Source organism: Peromyscus eremicus, chromosome 2 (assembly GCF_949786415.1).
Source record: "Peromyscus eremicus chromosome 2, PerEre_H2_v1, whole genome shotgun sequence".
NCBI classification, from domain to species: domain Eukaryota; kingdom Metazoa; phylum Chordata; class Mammalia; order Rodentia; family Cricetidae; genus Peromyscus; species Peromyscus eremicus.
Window position 1 is genome coordinate 60,572,691 of NC_081417.1, and position 10,621 is coordinate 60,583,311.

General features: G+C 40.7%; 1 long non-coding RNA gene across 1 annotated transcript; it reads right to left on the bottom strand.

Annotated features, from left to right (window-relative positions):
* Nucleotides 1–1,567: 1,567 nt before the first annotated feature.
* Nucleotides 1,568–10,370, bottom strand: LOC131904660 (uncharacterized). The gene is made up of 3 exons (XR_009377792.1): nt 9,645–10,370; nt 8,264–8,329; nt 1,568–2,239 (listed from the first exon to the last, which is right to left on the bottom strand). It is a non-coding gene; the product is annotated as an uncharacterized LOC131904660 (long non-coding RNA).
* Between the last annotated feature and the right edge of the window lie 251 nt (nt 10,371–10,621).

Here is a 10,621-nt window from a genome sequence, read left to right on the forward strand (position 1 = left end):
AAAATATACAAAATTTGTGGAAAAACCTTTCAGCTATGAGAATTACTTAAAATTTTCATGCAGATACTTTTTAATCTTAGTGTGTTTCTTCCTACTAATTCCATACATGCAGACACACAGGAATGTTTTCAGAAGTGTTCAGAATAGACTAAATTTTTAAAAGGAAGTTACTTATTATAAAACTGGCACTTGAGTTTATTGGGAAATCTATTTAGAACGCCCATCTTTACTTCTGTCTTAGAAATTATAATTATGAACTATATCCACAGCTTATGCAAAATTATTCTACAAAAAAAGACAAAGAGAGTGATTTCTGCTTTTGCAATCAATAACCAATTTATGAACAAACTCTCAAAGTTGTAAAATGCCACCTTGCAGCTGACAGTCTTATAGAGAGAATATCAAAATTTCATTACTATGATGAATTGGGGACAGGAAAAAAATGGTTATCATGAACTAGAAAACAATATAGTTAGTTTTTAAAAAATTAAATATTTCCTTCAGACACTCATCCTTTCCTCTTACTTCTTTGTAACTTCAAAAGGAAGTGGGTGCAGTCCATGTGAGATGACTCTGTTGAGCCAGTTTCCATCTCAAAAGCAGAACCCCATAAGGGAATTTAATTTAGCAAATCAGCTACAGAGGTTTCAGAAAGCATGACAGCATGAAAGTGGAGACACTCTGAAGTTAAACCACCTACCAAAGATAGAGAAAGCAAGGTGACTGAAGTTCAAAGGCCACAGTCACCAGCTGAGACCTCAGTGACTGGGCCATGTAGAAGGATCCACCAGGAGGAACACAATCCCCTGAGGACAGACCACTGATAGCAACTGGTCTCACAGTGCTTGCTTTTAGGTATGACTGAGGTCACAAAAGCTGGTGGCAATTGAAAGCTCTCTAGAAGGAACTGGGAACATGAGGATTTCACTACTAAAGATTCCAACTGAGATAAAAGGAAAATTAAAGAAAGTCTAGCTGCCCTCACCCACCCCATATCCTGCCACTCAGGATGACATAACCTAAATGGAGGAGAGTGGACACAGAGAACCCTGAGAAACCATTTTCAAAGATCAGCTCCCATCTATGGAAATAAGAACAAGTTAGGGCAGATAAGGGGGGAAGGACACTGTATAGTACTTACTTTTCTATTGCTGGTATAAAGTTTCATGACCAAAAGTAATTTACAGAAGAAAGAGTTTGATTTCAGTGTGTGGTTGCAGAGAGTTAGCTCTCCATAATGGTGGGGAAGGCATGGCCGAAGGAGATTGTGTGGGAAGCTGAGAGACCATGCCTCAGCTTCTCACCTCCATACAGGAAGCAGAGAGAGAGAGAGAGAGAGAGAGAGAGAGAGAGAGAGAGAGAGAGAGAGAGAGAGAGAGAGAGAGAGAACTGGAAATGAGGAGTCCACCCCCAGTGATGTACTTCCTCTGGTAAGGCTCCACATTCCAACTCATTCATAACCTTCCCCGACAGCACCACCAACCAGAGAGAGTGTACATATTACAGTCATACAACAGAAATGGGATGGCAGATACACATTTATTAATAGACGTACTCCTGTGATGTGTGTACGGACAAGCATATGTGCCATGGGGTCTGTCCATTTGATCTACGATTTTTAGACTAGATTCACCTTTTATTGACTGATTCTAAAGGAATAGGGGCAAGTCTAAGAAACATTTTCTTTTGGCTCAGCACTCTCACAGCAGCTGTTTGAAATTGGGTATTTATTACAGAAAATAGAAGTCTTTACCTAAGACTTTTTGACCTAGAGTATAAAGAAGAAATAGAAAAAATTCGAGGACAGCTGCTCTGAGGACCAAATTATCAAGGCCTGGGGCAGAAGTACAGAGACCTGGCCCATCAGAGATCTGTAATTGCTCACTCCAACAGAAACCACCATGTACTAGCCCAGAAAAAGAACGAGGACATCTTTCCTCTCTTAACCTTTTGGCCTCAATTTCATCCTCGCTCACTTTTGGTTTCCTTTTGATGTCTGAAGAGCACTTGTCTCCTTGTTCTCAGTGGGTCTCACAGGAGTGAAGAATGCAGAGGGGCAGCTGCACACAACACATACAATGTCATTGATGAACAAAGAAGGCTTCCCCTCCCACAAATACGGGGAGAGGGGTAGTTGTGTGAGGAAGGGGAGCTGAAAACCGGTGCATTCTTAAGGACATAAGCAGTTTCCAGATTCTTGTGATGTAGATATGTGGGTATCCATGCCCAGACTAAGAACCTATGGGAAAAAACAAATAACTCAATATTCTTGGTTATTTCTTTTTCTTCACAGTCATGATGATTTATTTAATCATTTTCCTACTACACTTTATTTAAAAATTATGAACATCTTTTAAGTGTAAATGAACTCATTTTAAAAAACAAGAAACAATGATTCTGACCATGCTAATTTGACTTCATAATACCCCCAATCCCTGTCATATTTGTTTTTGAACCTGAGAACCCTACATGTAAGCTTTTATTCCACTTATCCATTTTCCCCTCTTCAGTTTTACTAACAGTTGCATTGAAAAAAAATAAAAGTAAGAATTTTTTCTTACAGGTAAATAATTTGTGTGTAAATAATTCATCTGTTCTGCATTTACTTCTTCCTGCTCAGTTTGTAACAAAAAATAGAAGGAAAAGATGCTAAGACCTAGGATGTGTAAATCTGAGAAAGCTGAGGCTGTGCTGGCCTCTGGAATGGTAAAATTCATCTGGATGCCATGAAAGAAAAAGGGGACAGATTCTATGTCTCAATTCAATAAAGAAACGTTCTTCTGAGATCTTTGCCTTATGAATTCATTCCTATGCTAGGATACACCTCTAAAAGTCTAAGGAATGTTTAGATATAACTCTTGTTGTATTGGAAAAAAATCAAGATTTAACTTTGAGCTTATAGCTCAGTTGGAGGAGTGCTTGTTTAGCATGCACAAAGAAAGCCCTGGGTTCTATTCCCACCACCACTTATTCTGCCATGGTGGTACATTACTTAAATCTCAGCACATAAGATTTGAAGGCAAAAGGATCAGAAACTGCAGGTCATACTTGGCTATGTAAAAAGTTCAAGGCTAGACTTAGATTCATAAGATATATTTTTCAAACAATGATTAATCTACATTTTCTGTTAGCCAATACAAGTCCACTAAATTATGGTGATCTGGTCACTATTATAAAACAAAAAAGAATTAGATAATTTTATGCTGATTAAAAAGCAAATGAAAGCACAGAACATTTATCTCTTTGATAATATTATATTCTATAAAATACAAATAATATTTAACATTATATTAACATTAAAGTTTATTTTGAAACCTTATAATGTCTATGATAATCATAAAAGTCATGAAATAATTCCAGAAATTTAAAGAAGACACAATGATACAGCACAATGAAACTAAGGAGAAATAAAGAGAATAAATGTCTGAGTGATAACACCCAAGGAAACACAAACATAAATCTGATGGAAATGACAAAGACAATCTAGGATTTGAAAACAGAATTCAATAGACAAAAGCATTTATGGAGGACTCAAGATGAAATGAAAATGAAATTGAAAAACCCAGTAACCCAATGAGAAAAGGCAAAGGAAAGGTTTACAAGAAGAATAATTCAAGCAGAAGTCAGAATAACGGGACTTGAAGATGATGCAGAGAATCTAGATGGAACAAACAAGGAATATAAAATAAAATAAGGAAAGGAATTGAATGAGAACAGCCTCCATGGGCTCATATATTTGAATGCTTGGTTCCCCAGCTGGTGGCACTCTTTGAGAAGGATATGGAGGTGTGTCCTTGCTGGAGGAGGTGTGTCACTGTGGCTGGGTGCTGAGGCTTCAAAAGCCTATGCCATTGTCAGGTAGCTTTCTCTGATTGCCTTGTAGTTGTTGTTTCAAGATGTGAGCTCACAGTCACTGCTCCAGCACCATGCCAGGCTGCAAGCTGCCCTGTCCTCCCCACCCCCTGCCACTATGATCATAGACTCACCCTCTGAAATCATATGTCCCAATGACCTCTTTTTTCTACTGGAGTGGCTAAAATGACTCCATTTTGACCAAAGCAACCATTCTGGAGGCCTGAGGCTGGCCCTGTCAACAACTGGTGTCTTTTAAAATAATTCCAGAAGGTTAAGCCTTTTAAACTATTCCGGAACTGCTGACCACTAAGCTCTCTTTGTCCTTCCCCAAAATTATATAACTGTTGTGAATGATGAACTAACTGCTTATCTGGCTTCTGTAAACTTGTTTAATTGCCACTTGTAAAAGACAAGACCTAGAGTGTTATATCATGTCTACAAGGTTCACACCCACAGGAATGAAGTAATTGTATAATTGTGGGTTTTGACCTTAAAAGACCTTATCCAGCTTCAGACAAGTCCACAGTCCCAATTCTTCTCAAGGGACTGTGGTCACCTGCAGCTTAAATAAAATTGGCTGATTAAAATTTTGATAGAGTCCCAGTGGTCTTCTGGTAATCTAGAACTCTACAATACTATAAGTTGCCTTGGTCATGGTGTCTTATTACAGCAATGTAAAAGTAACTATGACAGAAATTGGTACTAGGAAGTAGGCTTTTGGTGTGACAGGCCTGAATATGCTGTAAGACTTTAGACTAGGAAATCAGTTGAAAGTTGTAAGCAGGGCTTAAATAGATTATCTTAGAAAGAGCTTTGAAGATAGTAGTGCTGGGAGTAATATGGACTACAGAGGCACAGATAAGAGGTTTCAGAGGGGAACAATATTTGATACTGTTCTAAAGACCATCCTTTTGGTATTTTGGCAAAGTCTGTGGCTGCTTTTTGCCCTTGTCCTAAAAATCTACATGAGGGTAAATTGAAAAGATTTGAACTAATTTCACTTGCAAGGAAGATTTCAAGGCAGCCAAATATTGATTCTATCATGTGGTTATTAGTAATCAACCTTATGCAACTCTACAATGAAAAAGAGCAAGCCAGAAAGAAACACAAAATGTAGTTTGAGAATAAGAAGACAACCAGGAGAATTAATGTTGGGGCCAAAGCTTGTGCTGAGTGAGGTCTGACACAGAACCGAATAAAAGGAATGATAGCCTCAGGCCAAGACCCCACCTAAATAATCCTGAAAATCGTAAAAAGAATAGGGCAATGGGATTTCTACTATCTAAAAATTAACTACAAAGTGAAACTTACACAGATATAACTCAAGGAAAGAACCATGCTATATCTCAAGGGAGCAGTGCAAATTAGCAACTTCAGGCATGTGCTTGGTTCTGGTTGTAGAGTCATGAAGGATGCACAAGAAAAGGAGTCGCGGAATCTTTGTCCACATTTAAGGAAAGCTGCTGAGGCCAAACTGTAGTAGGGCAGTCCCTGCATGGAGGTCCTTCTTAATCCCACCTGTGAGAATAAGACCACCACTACTACAATTTGAGCCAAATTTGAAGTAAGTTTGACTTTTTTTTATATTTTTATTTTGCAGTACAATTCAGTTCTACATATCAGCCACGGATTCCCTTGTTCTCCCCCCTCCCGCCCCCCTCACCTTCCCCCCAGCCCATCCACCATTCCCACCTCCTCCAGGGCAAAGCCTCCCCTGAGGACTGAGATCAACCTGGTAGACTCAGTCCAGGGAGGTCCAGTCCCCTCCTCCTAGGCCGAGCCAAGGGACCCTGCATAGGCCCCAGGTTTCAAACAGCTGACTCATGCAATGAGCACAGGACCCGGTCCCACTGCCTGGATGCCTCCCAAACAGATCAAGCCAATCAACTGTCTCACCCATTCAGAGGGCCTGATCCAGTTGGGGACCCCTCAGCCATTGGTTCATAGTTCATGTGTTTCCATTCGTTTGGCTATTTGTCCCTGTGCTTTATCCAACCTTGGTCTCAACAATTCTCGCTCATATAAACCTTCATTCTCGCTAATTGGACTCCCAGAGCTCCACCCAGGGCCTAGCCATGGATCTCTGCATCCAGATCCCTCAGTAGTTGGATGGGGTTTCTAGCATGACAATTAGGGTGTTTGGCCATCCCATCACCAGAGTAGGTCAGTTCGGGCTGTATCTCCACCATTGCCAGCAGTCTGTTGTGGGGGTATCTTTGTGGATTTCTGTGGGCCTCTCTAGTAGCACTTTGCTTCTTCCTGTTCTCATGTAGTCTTCATTTACCATGGTCTCCTATTCCTTGTTCTCCCTCTCTGTTGTTGATCTAGCTGGGATCTTCCGCTCCCCCAAGCTCTCTTTCCCTCGACCCTCACCCTTCATTACCCCCACTCATGATATCCAGAATATATAAGGAACTCAAGAAATTAGACATCAAAATGCCCAGCAGTCCAATTAAGAAATGGGCTATAGAACTAAAAAGAGAATTCTCAACAGAGGAAACTCAAATGGCTGAAAGACATTTAAGGAATTGCTCAACATCCCTAATCATCAGGGAAATGCAAATCAAAACAACTCTGAGATACCACCTTAAGCCTGTCAGAATGGCTAAGATCAAAAACACTGAAGACACCTTATGCTGGAGAGGATGTGGAGCTAGGGGAACTCTCCTCCACTGCTGGTGGGAATGCAAGCTTGTACAACCACTTTGGAAATCAATATGGTGCTTTCTTAGAAAATTGGGAATTCATCTCCCCCAAGATCCAGCTATACCACTCTTGGGCATATACCCAAGGAATGCTCAATCATACCACAAGAGCACTTGTTCAGCTATGTTCATAGCAGCATTGTTTGTAATAGCCAGAACATGGAAACAACCTAGATGCCCTTCAACTGAAGAATGGATAAACAAAATGTGGTAAATATACACAATGGAACACTACTCAGCAGAGAAAAACAATGACATCATGAGGTTTGCAGACAAATGGATGGATCTAGAAAAAATCATCCTGAGTGAGGTAACCCAGACTCAGAAAGACAAACATGGTATGTACTCACTCATAGAAGAATACTAGATGTGGAACAAGGATGATTGGACTGCTACTCACATCACCAGGGAGGCTACCTGGAAAACAGGACCCCAAGAAAGACACGGGGATCGTCCAATGATGGAGAAATGGAAGAGATCTACATCAACAGCAAGTTTGACTTTTATTGTGGTGCACCCAAGAGCTGGCCAGCAACTGCCTCCTAAATCAGGTTAAAGACAGCAGCCCTGAATCCAGTTCTTAGGCCCTGTTTAAAGAGTAAAATCATGAGTAGTTGCAAAGCAGTTTACAAAAGAGAGACAATGGGGCCATAAAAAAATGCAGAAAAACATCTCAAAAAAATCTCAAAAAACATCATGTAGTCATAGGGAGAGTGAGGGGATTCTCAAAAACACGTCAAGAGAGCAACTCAGCTCTTAAAAAATAGAAGTCTATTTTTAACAATACAGCTTAATGGCTCCATCCTTCAAGTCGAAGTCAGGCAGGTTCTTCAGTCCTGAGAAGCCATTGCTCCAAGTTGTGAAAGTGAAAGCTGGATGTATTGGAGATTCTTGATACTTGACTTACCAGAGCTGTGGGATGTTATTGATCCCACAAGTATGGAATAAGACCACTACCACGATTTAAAGCCAAATTTGAAGCAACCTTTAAATTAAATACTGGCCAGGTTGATGGACTCTGGTTAGGTCTATCCCTGGGTTCATCGTGGGCCAGAAAATGGTCACAAGTCTCATTTTGCAGAAGCTTGAAAAGGGCAAAACCACAGGGCCACTGTATTTCCCATAAGTTTCAATCAGGGGAAAGCATTTATCTTGACATGCTTCCTGTCTGAGTACTTCCTGCCTACATCCAACCAGGGACAAGTGTAAATCCTGACTTATTTCCTGCCCATGGACCTCCCTGCCCATATGTGATCAAGCGCATCAGGTGCCGATGGGTCAGGCAAACACAGGACAAACAGAAACTCATTCTTAACCGCAAATGGAACCTTTAAACTACAAGGTACACTTTTCCTGTTTTGCTCTCATGTCTGCCAGGGAGAGCTGTGTACATGGAGTGGAACCAGCCCAAGAGAGAGAAGTGTGCTGCAGTCAGCAGAGCTGGAAAGGGAGAGCCATCTAAGTCTTTTGACACGGTCATAAGCATAAGTCATCTGAGGTGGGAAACAGGAAATACAGAGAAGGGACCCTAGTAAGAGACAGGGAGAGGAAATTAATACAGAAGGAGAGAAGGGGTAAAACAACAGTAAGAATGTCTGGAAAAGTCATAAAGAATCTGTCTTAGTTAATTCTATATTGAAGTGACAAAACACCCTCACCAAGGCAATTTAAAAAATAAAGCATTTAATTGGGGGTTTACTTACAGTTTCAGAGGATGAGTCCAGGAACGTCATGGTGGGAAGCATGGCAACAGGTAAGCAGGCATGGTGCTGGAGAAAGAGGTGAGAGTTCACATCTAATTCACAGCCACTGAATAACTGAAATAGTGTGGGCCTTTGAAGCCTCAAAGCCCCACTGATGTACTTCCTGCAACAAGGCCATACCTCCTCCAACAGGGTCACATGTCCCAATACTTCCCCAAAAGTTCCATCAAATGGGGACAAGGCATTCAAACACATCAGCCTGGGGGGGGGGCATTTTCATTCAAACTGCCATAATGCTATTAACTATTTACCTAAAAATACTTAGAATACATGTAAGTTGCTGTATAAACAGACACGCTCAATTTAAATGAAAATTTTCCATCTAAGCTGACAATGCTTCCTCTAAGAGTCATAGACCACCTAACAGAAAACCCAACACCTTTTGAGTTGCTGTTCAGGGCTGTCCAAGAGACTCCCAAAACATTATAGGCTATTATCATTGCCATTGCTTGCCCTGCAGAGGTGGGAGGTAAATCCTTAAGCTAAAGAAACCCTGAACTTCAGATACAGGCCCAGCAACCTCTGAGCTGGAACTGTCCCAAATGCCTCTTCCCTGAGGACTAGTCTTCACGGTACCAGAAGGCACCATAAAAGTTTCAGATGGGAGAAAGAAACCAAAAGTCTTCCCCAGCTATGATTCGATGAATCACAGTAAGAACTAACACGGCAGGAGAACCCTAAGGGTAAAGTAGTGGCACCCATACCTTGGCAGTATCCAACAGCTCTCTAATTGGACTTAAGACAGTCCACCTCACAACAAGGAGAAAATCATGCCTGGTACTGGGAACCTAGCCAAGTACTCGAGACTACTAACGTCTGAGGTCTAGAAGAATAAACTATGTGGTGGTTTGAGTAAGAATGACCCCCATAGACTAATATATTTGAATGCTTAGGGAGTGACACTGTTTGTTGGAGCAGTGTTAATCCCAACCACTAGAATAAGACCACTACCATAAGTTGAGCCAAATTTTAAGCAAGCTTAATTTTAAGCAAGCTGGCTAGTGACTGCCTCCTAAGTCAGTTAAAGAGAATAGCCCCAAATTATTTCTTGAGCCCCCTTTAAGGAATAAAATCACAAATAGTTTTTAAGGAAAAGAGACAATGGAGCCTAAGGAAATACAAGGGGGGAAGAAATCTCAAAAAAAATCATGTGGTCACGATGTGACTAGAGAGGGTTCATGGAGGGAGAGGGTCACGGAGGGTAAGGGTATTCTCAAAAACAAGTCAAGGTCATGGGTTGGGGAAGGTCAGGTTCTAGGAAATAGAGAGCTGCTCAGTAAATAGAAACTTAACTTTAACAATACAGCATAATGGCTCCCACCTTCAAAATGGAGTCAAGCAGGTTCGTCAGTAGGCATGGATTGTTGGAGGAAGTGTTCTACTGTGAGTAGGCTCTTTATAAGAGTTGCCGTGGTCATGGTTTCTCTTCACAGCAATAGAACTTTAAGTCAAACTACAACCACCACTTTACTAAACCAGTATAATCCCTCATTCTAAATATCTGTCCTTATATCCACAGATAAGTGCAGCCTCCCCCCCCCATCAAGAAAACTTCTCTTTGCAGCAGATAGAGTCCATTACAGAAAACCACAACCAATCAAAATGTAGTGCTACGAAGCCTAGTCCTAGTTAATACATCTACAACACAATCCAATACCTAAGACTGAGGAATAATTTTGGAAGAGGGGGTAGAAAGATTGTAATATCTGGAAGATCAAGGAGTTTGCTGGTTGTGGCTCATAGGAATTTCCTAAGCTACCCTCATAAAATCTCTCCTCCATGACTATCTCAAAAATGAGATGAACAAGGACAACAGCAATAGACATGCTAATGTGGAAGGGGAAAGCCCAAGAGACTTCAGTCCTACACATATAACTACAGGCCACTAAGGAATGATGAGAGCAGGAGAAATAGACTTCCCCAGGGAAGAGCACACCAATTCATTATCTAATGATCATCCCTGAAAACATACATACAAGTAACATTATGCAAACAGTGGACTGCATTTATATATTTAGGAATATATATGTATATACCTACACATATATGTATGTAACAATTATAAGAAGCCATGAATTTGAAACTCAGCAAAAAAGAGTATATGGGATGGTTTAAAGGGACAGAAGGGAAATGGGAAACGATGTAACTACTTTTCTAATAACAATCTCAAAAAGTTAAAAAAAAATAAATGGAAAATAAAGGTTTAACAAATAGAATACTTATGGGCTGGAGATAAACTCAGATAAGAGCATTTGCCCAGCATGAGCATAAGTAAGGCACTGGGTTTGATGCCTAGCA